The sequence below is a fragment of the Microcaecilia unicolor genome, chromosome 1 (assembly GCF_901765095.1).
Source record: "Microcaecilia unicolor chromosome 1, aMicUni1.1, whole genome shotgun sequence".
Taxonomy (NCBI): domain Eukaryota; kingdom Metazoa; phylum Chordata; class Amphibia; order Gymnophiona; family Siphonopidae; genus Microcaecilia; species Microcaecilia unicolor.
In genome coordinates, this window is record NC_044031.1 from 364,098,503 (window position 1) to 364,111,066 (window position 12,564).

Here is a 12,564-nt window from a genome sequence, read left to right on the forward strand (position 1 = left end):
TATTTCAACACAAATCGGGAGATGGGCATCCTCCCAGGGTCATCCAAATCGGCATAATCGAAAGCCGATTTTGGGTATCCTCAACTGCTTTCCGTCACGCGGATGACCAAAGTTCATGGGGGCATGTCAGAAGTGCAGCAAAGGTGGGACTGGGGCGTGCCTAACACATGGGCGTCCTCAACCCATAATGGAAAAAAGAAGGGCGTCCCTGATGAGCACTTGGGCGACTTTACTTGGTCCATTTTTTGTTACGACCAAGCCTAAAAAAGGTACCTGAACTGACCAGATGACCACCAGAGGGAATCGGGGATGACCTCCCCTTACTCTCCCAGTGTTCACTAACCTCCTCCCACCCTAAAAAAAAAAAAGTTTAATATTTTTTGCCAGCCTCTATGCGAGCCTCAAATGTCATACTCAGCTCCATGACAGCAGTATGCAGGTCCCTGGAGCAGTTTTAGTGGGTGCAGTGCACTTCAGGCAGGCGGAACCAGGCCCAGGCCCATCCCCCCCTACCTTTTACACTTCTGGTGGTAAATGTGAGCCCTTCAAAACCCACCAGAAACCCACTGCACCACATGTAGGTGCCCCTCTTCACCCGTAAGGACTATGGTAGTGGTGTACAGTTGTGGGTAGTGGGTTTTGGGGGGAGGTTTGGGGGGCTCAGCACCCAAGGTAAGGGAGCTATGCACCTGGGAGCAATTTCTGAAGTCCACTGCAGTGCCCTCGTATGTCAGGGGGACCAGTGCACTATGAATGCTGGCTGCTCCCACGACCAAATGGCTTGGATTTGGTCGTTTATGAGATGGGCGTCCTCGGTTTCCATTATGGCCAAAAATTGGGGACGACCATCTCTAAGGATGACCATCTCTAAGGTCGACCTAAATTTCATGATTTGGGCGTCCCCAACCGTGTTATCGAAACGAAAGATGGACGCCCATCTTGTTTCGATAATACGGGTTTCCCCTGCCCCTTCGCCGGGACATCCTGCGAGGACGTCCTCAGCAAAATTTGGGTGCCCCTTTCAATTATGCCCCTCCACGTAAATCATAACTTAAGTAGACTTTGGGAAAGCCACTACTTATGGTATCTTGCTACTTTTTGGGACTCTGTCATGTACTTTTGATTTGCACTGGCCACTGTTAGAAACAGGATACTGGGCTAGGTGGACCATTGGTCTGACCCATTAGGGCAACTCTTATGTAACCTCTCTTCCCTTCTGTCTTGGGAATAACAGGCCTTTTAAAGTGTTCCTTATTTATTTATTTATTCATTCATTCATTCATTCATTTAATCTAGTCCTATATGTATATTATTCCTGAATGTCCATATACAGCAAACTGGCCCTATATATTTGTTCTTTTCAAATATGCCGTGAAACACCCATTTTGCATGTGGCCTTTTTGTAACCTTAATTCTACCCTTACATAATCCTACTGATCCTTTGAATATTGTCCCTTTAGGCAATTTACACCATAAGGATAAAACATTTTTTAACATTATCATTTATTTTGTTAGCATTCTTAACTACTATGTATCCTATATTTTAAGCAGTCTTTTTCATATAAACTATTTAAAATATAAAACAAAAATAAAAGAAGAAAAAAATCCTTTCAGATACAAATGCAAGGCATCTGGATTGGAAGCTTGTGATGTCTGACAAAAGAAGGATTTCATGCATTTGTTAATTAAAAGAACAATGAAAAAAATGCAGCAGGCCATATCCCACATAACAACTTCTACTAATAAAAAGTATTAGACAATTTCCTACATTCAATTCTTTTGAATGCTATTATACAAGGTAATCGAGTTTTGAAAATAGAAGTCCTAGCGGGCTGTCACAGGAGCTGTTTCCTCCATAATTTTTTTATTAAATGACTAAGTGCAGCAGTCTGTGTCCTATCTCTCCCTTGCATCTATTGGATTGTATTATTTTACATTTTGATTGAAATGATGTCACCAGCAGATAAAAGCTTGGCCCAAGCATTGTAATTGAATCAACCTGAGTTGTTTATTCTAGTGATCTATAGCGGTGTTGCCTTGTCCTACTACAGAATACATAAAAGATCTCTCCTTGTTTAACATGTTGCTGATTAGATCTATTTTTTAAAATGGTGAATTGAATTTGGGAAGGAGAAAGAGTGAAGAGGCTGAGAATTGCAGTTGTACACACAAAAATTAATGGGAAGAGACACCATCTGCAAAACTTTTCATGTGTGACTGAAAGTTTTGATAACATAAATTTCACATGACATCAGCACCAGATGCAGTGTTGACTGACAACATTTAAATGCTGGTTAATAGGAACTTGTATAATATAGAAAATGTTTGCATGTTTAATTCCTAAGTCAACCAGTCCATGCTTTCATTTAAAAGTAATACCTTAAAACTTGAAGGAGGATGGAGATCCCCTCCACTACCTGTCTCTTACTGCTCTGAATCTAGTTGTCCTCTGACCTTCACACAACATAGCATCTTCTCCAAATGGCTTCCTGTATTTTAGGAAAGGCTCTATTACAAGCAGGAATCCATGGGTATGTGCTGGCTATATGTGGAGGGAGCCACCATTTTACAACTGTTAATGTCTAAACCATCATACAGAGTTTCTGATGGTGTTGTTAATCTCAGGCCCAGATGCATAAAACCTAACCAGCCAGCAATGTGGTTTTGCACTGGTTCTAGCTGGTTTAGCGAGCAAGGAGTACAGCCACACAGGCATAAAAGGGTTCTCTGAGCTCTTTTCCTGTCACAGTAGCAGCTAGCGAAAATGGAATGCAAAGGTATTATAATAAGATAATTACTATTGTGCATGTAATGCACAGTCATTTTCCGAATGATGCATACAAGCAGCCCCTAACTTTACAGTGAAAATTTTAGCGGGAAGTCTGGAGCTGTCAATCCTGGCAGTTCTTCACAGCATGTACTCCACAGCTGCATCCTCTGCCACTCCTGCAAGAGGAGAAGGACCCACTGCAGAGCTCCTGCCTGGACAATGCCCTCCAGCAGCTGGGCTGAGGCTCCCTTCACCAGAAGCTCTGGCAGTAATATGAATTCCAGAGGGAGGGAGAGATACAGGAGGAGTTTGCTGCCCTGCCCTGCCCCTGGCAAGGAAGCAGGGGTGGCAGAGGAGAGAAGAGAACCCCGGAGCATGAGCGAAAACTCAGGTGTGGGGGGCTCCAGTCTTGAAAGAAACAAAAATTTTCTCTGTGGAGTTTTGGGATCTGCTGCCCACCTCCCCACCCCCCACCCCCCACCCCCCAGGCAGGAATGTGCAGGCTCCCAGCATCAGTGGACTAAGGCCCCCTGCCCCACCCCAGCAGGAAAGTGCAGATTTCTGGCATCAGTGGACCGTGACCCCCCGCCCCTGGCTGGAGAGTTCAGGCTTCCGGAATCAGCAGATCACGGCAGCTTTTGAAAAAAAAAAAAAAAAAAAACCGAACTATGCCAGTTTTCATACACGAAGCTTGTCTGCGAGTATAAGAGCCATCTGCAGCATGCACAGAGCAGCCATGCTTAGCGATTGGCTGCCCTGCGTATGGTCAGCTCGCCGACTGGCTTCCTCAATGTCACATACAAATGAGCTGGATCACAAAAAAAGTGAGCAGCTCATTTGCATGCGATTCTCTTTGGGAATCCCTCTGTATTTCCAATTTGGTGATTCTTACCGATTTGAAAATACAGACGGATTCTTAACAGGGATCTTTGTGCATCTGGGCCTCAGTGAAAATCCGCCCAGGCAGAGGAATGCTGAAATCCCACAACAAACAAGCAGGAACAACGAGTAGTGGGAAATAGACCAAGCGATCCAGAAATGGACAAGAACACTTCAGAGAATAAAGTGGAGTTTATTAACAGGAGAGTCAACACAGTACTGTGTTTCGGCCACAGGCCTGTCTCAGGAGTCTTTATGAACGGTCTTGCATTTTACAATCTCCAAGGATAAAAGATACATATAAAATGGAATAGAAATTACAAAGTTTATAGAATGGGATGAATGGTGGAATGATTATAGATTTTCAATATTTTCTGTTGCCAGTGCTTTTTTGTGGAATACTTTACCACAGGACTTATATAATGTGACTTTTTTTCAGCATTTTCATAAATGTTTGAAAGGGTATCTATTCAGTCAAGTGTCTTAGGGCTTCTTTTACTGTACAAAGCTGCAGTGTGTGGCAAATGAGAGGAAGGACATTCCATTTCTAAGGGCTTCTTCTCATTTGCTGCGCCGGAATCATTAGTGTGGCTTTTAAAAGAAGCCCTTAGTTATTCTTTTAAGTAGTTTTAAGTTTAGTTTGGTGTATTTCCCATTCTCATATTCATTTCATTTTATTGTCTGTTGTCCTTCACCTGATTAAGTACATAAGTATTGCCACACTGGGACAGAACAAATGTCCATCAAGCCCAGCATCTGTTTCCAATGGTGGACAAACCAAGTCACAAATCCCCAAAACAGTACGAAATATTTTATGCTGCTTATTCCAGAAATAAGACGTGGATTTTCCCCAAGTCCATTTTAATAATGATATTTGGACTTGTCCTTTAAGAAGCCGTTCAAACCTTTTTTAAACCCCACTAAGCTAATCTCCTTTACCACATTCTCTGGCAACAAATTCCAGAGTTTAATTACACATTGAGTGAAGAAACATTTTCTCCGATTCGTTTTAACTGTACTACTTTCTACCTTCATTGCATGCCCCCCAGTCCTAGTATTTTTGGAAAGAGTAAACAAACGCTTCACGTCTACCCGTGCCACTCCACTCTTTATTATATAGACCTCTATCATATCTACCCTCAGCTGTCTTTTCTCCAAGCTGAAGAGCTCTAGCTGCTTTAGCCTTTCCTCATAGGGAAGTCGTCCCATCCCCTTTATCATTTTTGTTGCCCTTCTCTGCATCTTTTCTAATTCCACTATATCTTTTTTGAGATGTGGTGACCAGAATTGAACACAATATTCTAGGTGCAGTCGCACTATGGAGCGATACAAAGGCATTATAATGGCCTCATTTTTGTTTTCCATTCCTTTCCTAATAATAACTAACATTCTATTTGCTTTCTTAGCCGCAGCAGCACACTGAGCAGAAGGTTTCAATGTATCATTAATAATGACACCTAGATCCCTTTCTTGGTCCGTGACTCCTAATGTGGAACCTTGCATGACGTAGCTATAATTTGGGTTCCTCTTTCCCACATGCATCACTTTGCACTTGATCACATTAAACATCATCTGCAGTTTAGACGCCCAGCTATTTTGTAAGCTACCTAGAAATGCATGGATAGACGGGTTATAAATGGTTATAATGTAAATAAATAAATAAAATTAACATTTATAATTAAAAATAGGAAACAAAACAAAAAAAAATAACAAATGATATTAAAAAATAAGTTTAATTTTGTGTCGTTTCCTATCTTGAATAATGTGTATTTGTAAGGAAGGCATACACAGGGACAGAGCTAGGGCAGAGCATAGGCCGGGGCTCACACTTACTTGTGTAATCTGTAGAATACTATAAGTTATGCACAAATCTCCAGCATTTTGACCAGCTCTAGGGCTGGCATAAGCAGCTGTGCATTAATACTATACAGGTATAATACCTGGTTAAGCTAGTATTCTAAACAGGAAATAAGGCACCTATGTATGGGTAGGTGGGAGGAACCATTTTACAACTGTCAATGTCTAAAACATCAATGGAGGCAACTCAGAAACATTCTCTGAAATAGCTGCCTAATATCAGGGTGATCAGTTCCAGTTAATTTAAAATAATATGCTTTCCTCGCAGTTTTTTAGGCTTTTTTCCAGTTCAGTCTTGACTGCTCTGATTTATCCTTCAACCAGGATTGACTGTAATCTGTGTTAATTGGGGCAAAATTGCAGTTCTGTGTGCTATTTTCCTTAGTCACTATTCTCTAAACTGTGCACACTAACTCTAGAGTGTGCTTCTGCAAAGGAGGCATTGATGTGGGAGGGGCATGACCAGGATTACCACACACAGTTTATAAAATACATGCATTTATACGCGCATCTGCAACATTCAGGTGTCCGCATTTACACCAGCCTTTGAGCTGCAGTAAGTGGAGGCATGCAATGGTGTAGCTTCTGGTGCCAGTATATTTGTTTATTCCACCTTGTATGACGTATGTGTTAGGCAGTGAGAGTCTGATATGCACAGACAGGGAGAGGGATCTTGGGGTGATGGTATCTGAGGATCTGAAGGCGACAAAATGGTGTGACAAGGTGGCCATAGCCAGAAGAATGCTAGGCTGTATAGAAAGAGGTGTAACCAGCAGAAGACAGGAGGTGTTGAAGCCCCTGTACAAGTCGTTGGTGAGGCCCCACCTGGAGTATTGTGTTCAGTTTTGGAGGCTGTATCTTGCTAAGGATGTAAAAAGAATTGAAGCGGTGCAAAGAAAAGCTACAAATATGGTATGCGATTTGAGTTACAAGATGTACAAGGAAAGACTTTCTGACCTGAACATGTATACCCTGAAGGAAAGGAGAAACAGGGGTGACATGATACAGACATTCAAATATTTGAAAGGTATTAATCCACATACAAACCTTTTCAGGAGACATTGAGGTTGAAGGGGGGGAAAATGTCAGGAAAAATGTCAGGAAGTATTTTTTCATGGAGAGGGTGTTGGATACTTGGAATGCCCTCCCGTGGGAAGTGGTGGAGATGAAAATGGTAATGGAATTCAAAAATGTGTGGGATAAATACAAAGGAATCCTGTTCAGAAGGAATGGATCCACAGAAGCTTAGCGGAGATTGGGTGGCAACACCAGTAATTGGGAAGCATAGCTAGTGCTGGTGTCCCGTCTGTGGCCGTGCCAACCCTCAGACTTACCCTGTTTCTGGGAGTCAGTGTCTGTGCTGGCTTCTGCTTGTCTCTGTGTCTGTGTCTGTCTTAGGTTCTCTCTGGCTCTGTGTGCTGATTGCCTTACTGAACCTCACCTGTGTGGGCTTTGCCTCTTCCAAGATGGCTGCCGCCGCCTCCTCCTCCTCTTTGCCAGTATCCAAGATGGCTCCCGCTGTTCCTTCCTATGGGCTGACTGCTCTGAGTGTCAAGCCTCTGTTTGGTTGCAAGGTGATTGCTGCAGCTGTAGCTCTGGTGTTGAGGGCTTTATTAATCACATGGAGACTACAGTCCTGGCCTTTGCATCTCATCTCATCTAAAGGTCCTGCTGTATAGAGTGCTCTGTACACAGTTTCAGTGTTTGCTCTGAGTGAGTTTCTATGTTTGTGTATACTAGCTAGCTTAGGCACCGTGTGGCTTGTAGCCTGTGTATAGCCTTGCTAGTGTTCTATGTTTGTTTAGGGTTACCATTCGTCCGGATTTCCCCGGACATGTCCTCTTTTTGAGGGCGCTGTCGGGAGTCCGGGCGGATTTGTTAATTTGCTGGCTTTGTCCGGGTTTTTTCTTCTACGAGACTAGTCCTGACTCCTCCCATCCGTCGTCCTCCTGCCTATGCACGCAAGCGACGTGCAGCGTGCTTGCCAGCCTGCCCCACTCAGCTGATGTTTGTAAATAATGATCCTCCTCCCTCCCTCCGTCCACGGTCTGCAGTCTTGTGAGGGAGAAATGCGCTCCTGTAATACGATCTCTTCTTGAAAGCCTGGCAAGGCAGCGTGCTGCAGACAGAAGCTGTATCAATAAGGAGCTCTGTTCCTCTCCGAAAAGGGCTTCCTGAGCTGCCTTTGATTTGCAGATTCCCTAAAGGGAGGGCCTTGTAGGAGAAGTTGCTCAGCTCAGGTTTTGGCGGCACTTCTGACTGACTGGCTTTCAAACTATCGTTTCTTGTGCTTTTCTTTGAGCTCCTGTATCTGAGTTTTCTTCCGTTTTCTTCCAATTGCAGGAATAGTAAAGAGTGTTGTTGGGTTTTTTTTTTCTTGGACGAGAGGTGCCTCGGTGACAGCAGCTTTAAGAATGAAGTTATCATTTACAGGAGCGTAAGAGGTAGAGTCTCCACATTAATGCATGCATATATTTACAAAACTGTATGTGTACTTGTGCACATAGGTAGATTAATGTGAAATGGGAGGCAATTACTCATTGTTATTTCTCTGTAATGTTCCCCAGCTCTAAAAGGAAGGTTGACAATTAAAGATTTAGATAAAGAGTATACCTGTAACGTCATTGAGAACCTCATTTTAAGCACCTCTTTAACTTTCTGAAATTCTTTTAAATGACTGTGACACCTTTACCAACTTATCCTGGAATTGTGGTGAAACGGAAAGATATAGAAATATTTATGAAAATAGCAGTAGAAGATTTTGGACAGTGTATTCCTGCCTCTTGGAATGAAACTCTTTGGAGACAAGACTCTAAACAGCCTCTTATTCCTTAATATTTCTGGTGTTTTACCTTGTCTATGATATACTTTACTCTGGGGTTCCTCAGGGGTCTGTGCTAGGACCTCTGCTTTTTAACATATTTATAAATGATTTGGGAGTAACTAGCAAGGTAATTAAATTTGCTGATAACACAAAGTTATTCAAAGTCGTTAACTCGCGACAGGATTGTGAAAAATTACAAGAGGACCTTACGAGACTGGGCGGCTAAATGGCAGATGACGTTTAATGTGAGCAAGTGCAAGGTGATGCACGTGGGAAAAAAGAACCCGAATTATAGCTACATAATGCAAGGTTCCACGTTAGGAGTTACGGACCAAGAAAGGGATTTGGGTGTCGTCGTCGATAATACACTGAAACCTTCTGCTCAGTGTGCTGCTGCGGCTAGGAAAGCGAATAGAATGTTGGGTATCATTAGGAAAGGTATGGATGTTATAATGTCGTTGTATCGCTCCATGGTGCGACCGCACCTTGAGTATTGTGTTCAATTCTGGTCGCCGCATTTCAAGAAATATATAATAGAATTGGAAAAGGTGCAGCGAAGGGCTACTAAAATGATAGTGGGGATGGGACGACTTCCCTATGAAGAAAGACTAAGGAGGCTAGGGCTTTTCAGCTTGGAGAAGAGACGGCTGAGGGGAGGGAGACATAATAGAGGTATATAAAATATTGAGTGGAGTGGAACAGGTGGATGTGAAGCGTCTGTTCACGCTTTCCAAAAATACTAGGACAAGGGGGCATGCGATGAAACTACAGTGTAGTAAATTTAAAACAAATCAGAGAAAGTTTTTCTTCACCCAACGCATAATTAAACTCTGGAATTCGTTGCCGGAGAACGTGGTGATCCGAAAGGGACGTGTGGGCGGGGCAGGGGGGGCGTGGTGAGGGTGGAGCAAGGGGCGTGACATGTGTCCTCTTTTTCAGAGGACAAAATATGGTAACCCTATGTTTGTTCAGACTAGCTAGCTTAGGCACCGTGTGGCTTGTAGCCTGTGCATAGCTCTGCTAGTTCTCTGTGTTTGTTTCCAGTGTATGACTAGTTAGCTTAGGCACCGTCTGGCTTGTTGCCTGTGCATAGCTCTACTAGTTCTCTGTGTTTGTTTCCAGTGTATGACTAGTTAGCTTAGGCACCGTCTGGCTTGTTGCCTGTGCATAGCTCTACTAGTTCTCTGTGTTTGTTTCCAGTGCATGACTAGTAGCTTAGGCACCGTCTGGCTGGTGGCCTGTGCATAGCTCTGCTAGTTCTCTGTGTTTGTTTCCAGTGATAGACTAGCCAGCTTAGGCACCGTGTGGCTTGTAGCCTGTGCATAGCTCTACTAGTTCACTGTGGTTGTTTAGTGTTAGACTAGCCGCCCTTGCTAGTCACTATCCCAAGACTGTGTTTGTTCCTAGTGTTAGACTGGCCGCCCTTGCTAGTCACTATCCCTAGACTGTGTTTGTTCCTAGTGTTAGACTAGCCGCCCTTGCTAGCCACTATCCCAAGACTGTGTTTGTTCCTAGTGTTAGACTGGCCGCCCTTGCTAGTCACTATCCCGAGACTGTGTTCGTCCCTAGTGTTAGACTGGCCGCTCTTGCTAGTCACTATCCCTAGACTGTGTTTGTTCCTAGTGTTAGACTAGCCGCCCTTGCTAGCCACTATCCCAAGACTGTGTTTGTTCCTAGTGTTAGACTAGCCGCCCTTGCTAGCCACTATCCCAAGACTGTGTTTGTTCCTAGTGTTAGACTAGCCGCCCTTGCTAGCCACTATCCCAAGACTGTGTTCCGTTCAGCTAGCCGTCCTGCTAGCCCTCCTGCGGAGACAGTGACTTCAGCTAGCCGTCCTGCTAGCCACCTCCAGAGACAGTGTTGTATCTCCTGCTAGCCGTCCTGCTAGCCCTCCTGCGGAGACAGTGACTTCAGCTAGCCGTCCTGCTAGCCACCTCCAGAGACAGTGTTGCATCTCCTGCTAGCCGTCCTGCTAGCCCTCCTGCGGAGACAGTGACTTCAGCTAGCCGTCCTGCTAGCCACCTCCAGAGACAGTGTTGCATCTCCTGCTAGCCGTCCTGCTAGCCCTCCTGCGGAGACAGTGACTTCAGCTAGCCGTCCTGCTAGCCACCTCCAGAGACAGTGTTGCATCTCCTGCTAGCCGTCCTGCTAGCCCTCCTGCGGAGACAGTGACTTCAGCTAGCCGTCCTGCTAGCCACCTCCAGAGACAGTGTTGAATCCTGCCGACTGCCGGAACCCGGACAGACCCTGCTTGTCTGCCTTGCCTTCGCCTAGGGGCCAGGGGGCACCCCTGGACCTTCATTCCTGCTGTTCCTGTAAGTCCTACCGGCTGCCAGAACCTGAGGGCTCAACCCGAGGGGGAAGGCAGTCAAGTGTAGGTGAAGCCTAGGTCCAGGGTGTTCCAGTTCCGCGGGTTCCGCTCCAGTGTGTTCCAGTCCAGCGGGTTTCACTCCTGTATGTTTCAGTCCAGTGGGGCCACTCCAGTGTGCCCAGTCCAGTGGGCCCCACTCCAGTGCGCACCCGTCCGGTGCGTTCCAGTTCCGAGTGTTCTGGTGTAGAACTCCAGTCCGGAGTTCCGGTCCAGTCTTATCTCCTCTCTACCTGGAAGGTGATTTTGCCTAAAGGACTCACAAACCCCGCGCTTCCGGGGAAGAAGCCTGAAGGTATGCCAAGGTCCTCGAGAGCGCGGCAAGCGCGAGAGACGCGACAGCTGGGCAGACTTCTATAGTCTGTGCCCCGAAAATGGCAAGGACAAACCAAGGTCGAATATAAAGTAGCTCATACAATGAGTTTATCTTGTTGGGTAGACTGGATGGACTGTACAGGACTTTATCTGCCGTCATCTATTATGTTACTATATTACTATGATTTAAAAAGTTTCTCTAAAACAGGCAAAACAGGTTATTCAAAGTTGTTAAATCACAAGAGGATTGAAAAATTACAAGAGGACCTTACGAGAATGGGAGACTGGGCATCTAAATGGCAGATGATGTTTAATGTGAGCAAGTGCAAAGTGATGCATGTGGGAAAGAGGAACCCGAATTACAGCTACATAATGCAAGGTTCCACGTTAAGAGTCACCAATCAGGAAAGGGATCTAGGCATCATCGTTGATGATACATTGAAACCCTCTGCTCAGTGTGTGGTGGCGGCTAAGAAAGCAAATAGAATGTTAGGTATTATTAGGAAAGGAATGGAAAACAAAACTGAGGACATTATAATGCCTTTATATCACTCCATGGTGCGACCACAGCTCGAATACTGTGTGCAATTCTGGTCGCCGCATCTCAAAAACGATAAAGTGGAATTAGGAAAGGTACAGAGAAGGGCGACAAAAATGATAAAGGGGATGGGAAGACTTCCCTATGAGGAAAGGCTAAAGTAGCTAGGCTCTTCAGCTTGGAGAAAAGACGACTTAGAGGAGATATGATAGAGGTCTATAAAATAATGAGTGGAGTGAAATAGGTAGAAGTGAATTGCTTGTTTGCTCTTTCCAAAAATACTAGGACTAGGGGGCATGCAATGAAGCTAGAAAGTAGTACATTTAAAACGAATCGGAGAAAATATTTCTTCACTCAATGTGTAATTAAACTCTGGAATTTGTTTCCAGAGAATGTAGTAAAATCAGTTAGCTTAGTGGGGTTTAAAAAAGGTTTGGATGGCATCCTAAAGGAAAAGTCCATAGACCATTATTAAAATAAACATGGGAAAAATTCACTGCTTATTTCTAGGATAAGCAGCATAAAATGTATTGTACTGTTTTGGGATCTTGGCAGGTACTTGTGACCTGGATTGGCCACTGTTGGAAACAGGATGCTGGGCTTGATGGACCTTCGGTCTGTTCCAGTATGGCAAGACTTATGTACCTATACTATTTTTACAGGTACTTTTCTGTCCCAAATGAGCTCACAATCTAAGGTTATTTGTACCTGTGGCAATAGAGGGTTAAGTTCCCCAAGTTCTCAACCCTCTGCACTAACCATTAGGCTACTCAGCCAGCTGGACCTTTTGGACGAGGAGTTTGTCAGCCAGGCTGTGGTGGGAGGATCCCCTATGTGCTAGCTATGGCTCCTCTTCTGGTTCATCAGCCTCTATAAGGGCATCTGGCATATCTGAGCGGGGGGCAGGGGGGGCTTGTCAACCAGTAATTGGTCTTCCACTTCCTCCTCTGCAGGTGGCTCCTGGCTGGTGTCTTCAGCGGCAGAGCCGGTCTTAGCAAGTGTGGGGCCCTATG